Source organism: Cibotium barometz, chromosome 40, assembly GCF_041138505.1.
Source record: "Cibotium barometz isolate CiBa-2024 chromosome 40, ASM4113850v1, whole genome shotgun sequence".
Lineage (NCBI taxonomy): Eukaryota > Viridiplantae > Streptophyta > Polypodiopsida > Cyatheales > Cibotiaceae > Cibotium > Cibotium barometz.
Window position 1 is genome coordinate 27,644,257 of NC_141085.1, and position 3,866 is coordinate 27,648,122.

A 3,866-nucleotide genomic window follows, 5' to 3' on the forward strand; every position below is an offset into this window, starting at 1 on the left:
GCATTTTATGCTGATTTTGCTCAGTCGTGGGAATATGCTGCTGGCCGCCTGCTCTTATGTTGGCCGACTCCCCCTAAAGGGTAGTATAAATAGTAGAGGTCCACAATCCCATCATTCATCTCATTTTTCACCAAGTGCTCAAGCAAACCAAGGGGCCAAGACAGCCAAGGGCTTGCTAACGCAAAGGGATCAAGGATTCAGGTCAAGGGCAGGATTTTCCAACCAAGAAAGGTCAAGTTTTCTGTATTTGTTTTCAGATTTACATCATTCTAATAAAGCAAATACACCATCCGTGGTGGGGGCCCTACAAAGGGTAATTGGGACCCAATACTGTGTCCTCTCCATCTCCCCCTTCTCTCTCTATTTTTTGCATATCTCCTTTTAGTTTGTGCGTTAATTTTCACCGCGAAAAGAGTGCTGATTTCTGAGTTTTGACGAGGAACGTCAAGGGAATCAAAGATAAAAAGAAAAACACTACTTTTTGGGGCTTAGTCAAAGAGTGGGGTCTATCCATTTTGGCTATTCAAGTGCATAATTTATACGGGTCTAAAATTTTGAGGAAAGATAAATTTAAGGATTGGGTAGTGATGTTGTATGGGGGTGTGAATGGAGGGTATAGTGGAGTTATGACTATTGTTAAAAGCAGTTTGAAACCTAACATCATAGCTAATCATCCTAATGGTAGAATTTTGGTTGTAGAAATACTTCTAGAAGGGGAGAGAGTTTGGGTAATAAATGCTTATGGGGCTCATAATCATAAAGTCAGAAGTGGGATGTGGGAATGGATAGTTAACCTAAATATTCAGGGTCATTGCATCCTTATGGGGTATTTTAACATGGTTGAGAAACATAGGGATAGGTGTGGGGGTAGAATTGTTTTGATGGGATAGTAGAAGATCAAGTGGGAGGGTCTGAGAGGGAGAATGGGTTTAAGGGATGGGTGGGAATGGGGATCGGATCTTGGGCATACTTATTTTAGTCTTGAATATTTTGGGTCATCTTCAAGATTAGATAGGGTCTTTTTCAGTCAACAAGATGTGTGGGTTCCTCACACTCTCAAGTTGAATGTGGATTCCAGTACTGCACTGTATGACCATATGCCTCTAAAATGGGGATAACACGTAATGGGTTGTGAAGAAGCTGAGTTAAACAAGTTTCCTCCTAGGAAACTAAGAGTAAACAATTTATTACTCAAGGATGAACTATTTATTAGACAAACAGAAGACGCAATTGAGAGACTCAAGAGGAGAGGCACTATACAAGAATCATGGAAGATTTTTTCCAATGCAATACAGGATATAATTAGAGGGGTTGGGAAATTGAGAGTTGAGGAAAAAAGACAGGAAAGAAGGAGATGGGGTGATCTTGTAGAAACTCTATAGAAAAAGACGGAGATTGGGAAATTTACTGATAAGGAGGCTACTTGGTATTTCAAATGTCAAGCTGGGTTGAGGAGTGAAGATGAGAAATGTAGTAGCAGAGAGGAAATTAGAAACAAGTGGAAAACCTTTAATAACAAAAGGAAGTCAGATGGGTATCTATTTAAGTTGACTGAGGGGAAGAGGGGTAAGGAGATTATGGGGAGGGTTTTGGATGAAAATGATTAAGAGATAGAGGGGTAAGGAGATTATGGGGAGGGTTTTGGATGAAAATGATTAAGAGATAGAGGGGATTAGGTTAATAGCCAAAAAATGGGTAGAGTTTTTGAGTTAATAACCCTCAGTCTCAAAGAGGATTACTCAAAAATAAAGCCAAATTTCTACAACAAATTAGCAATAGATTGGACAGAGCTAGATGGATGGAGAGAAATATTAAGATAGAGGAATGTTGGGATGCCCTTTTAAAGATGGGAAGAGAGAAATCACCTAGGGGGTGGGATGGTTTATCTGTAGAATCCTTCATTACCTTCTGACCATCCTTATAAAGGAATTTGTTTTGAAAATCTGTAGGACAAGCAATTTGGATAAGGACTTGAAGGAAAGGTTGGTGAAAATCATTCCCAAACAAAATGTTTGTGATAGATTTAATCACCAGAGGGTAACTGTTATATACAAAATTCTGGCCAAAACCATTGCCATCAGGTTCACTCCTGCACTTCAAGTCATCATATCTAAGAAACAACATGGCTTTATCAAGGGAAGGTATATATATGACAATATATATGCTGTTATGTTGGGGATATATTTGCCTAGTGTTGGGGATATATTTACCTAGTGTTAGATTTAGGAAAAATTCATTAGCAGAAGATTGTAAGGCCTAGAAGAGACTTTGTATGGAGAAATGTTGGCTCTAACAAAAAGGCCTTAGCCTGGCTTTCCTGGGATAGACTTAGCCTTCCTATATGTGAAGGAGGCCTTGGCATTCTTCATCTCTACCTCTCACATAGTTGCCAAGTTGGCACTTCTTTTACCCAAGTGCCTTTAGTAGAAGGAGATTTGGACAAGGATACTAAAAGAGTTAGTGGATTGTTCATCTATTTATTTTGAAGATAATTGGCAAGGCCTAGGATGGAAAGAAAAAATACCACTGCTTCCAAGAGGGGAGCTTCCTATGCTCTACATTTGCTTCTTTGCGGCTTCCTTTTGCTATAGGGTATTCATTTTACAAAATGCTTTGCACCAAATGAAAAGAGGTTTTGGAATTAATGGTTTGGGATGGGTCTGGTAGGGCCTCAGGAAATTCTCTGTTGTGTCTAGGGATATGGTGGACTCATAAATTTAATCCCCCTTTAGCTTTGCAAGATGCTAGAATAGCCAAAATCCTAAACAACAAAGGCTTGAGAAGGTTTTCTGATTGCTGGAATGGGGTTTCAGTTGGGTGGAAGGAGCCTGAGAAACTAGAACTGGAACTTGGTTTGTCTTACATGGAAGGATGACTTGTTATACATGTACTGGGGATGAAGTGCAAAAGGGATGGATCTCTACAGTTGTTGATCGGTCTTATTGGATAAAGGACTGGGCATGGTTTAATGGGACTAAACTGGATAGTGGATCAACTAAGACTCTGTACAGAGCATTGAGAAAGAGTGAGGAGTATGTTATTTATTGTAATAAAATCTGGAGAGTGAGGAGTATGTTAAATTTGAAAACAAGAGGGAAGTGATCAGAAATGAGAATAGACTTGTCAAGAGAGCAATCAAAAACAAAAGACAAATTAGACACAGAGAAATTAAAGCCCTCTTTCGAGGGGATGTTGTCGAGCTAGAAGATACACCTCGAACCTATGACCTCTTGGTTAGGGTGGGTCATTATGAGCTGAGCCACTCTTTGAGTGAAATGTACATCAAATTTTATAAACCTTCAAACAATGAATAAGGAGAGTATAACCTTAAGCATATAGAAAGTGACAATCAAACTTAAAGATACTCAGCAAACTATTTTAAAACCTGTAAGAGTATTACAATATACGAAATCCTTAAATATGTCTAGATTGTACGTGCTCCAAAATGCAGAAAATGAAGGAGAGATCAACCGAACACAACCTTTGAATCAACACCCTCGACTCATATGATGTAGAGAAAAAATGTCTTGCAAATATATGTAGCTCCTAAGTTATTTAAGACTTCAATTGACCAAGATGGAATGAAAATGATGTTCAAACAAAACACAAATTGTAACCTTGTCAAGTCTACCTGCCTTGTAGTAGCTGCCTTGTTAGTCCAAGAGACCTCTGTCCGCGCGCACTGTGAAAATAAACAAATCTCTCTCCCGTGGCTGGGTCGGGGATATAAATTTTTAACCGTCGTTTAAGCGATGCATATCAGTATGCAAACGTCGCTAAAACAGTCGTTTTAGATATTCGCTTAAACGACGACTCCAAAAAACGTCGTATAAGCGATGCATATCAGTATGCAAACGTCGCTAAAA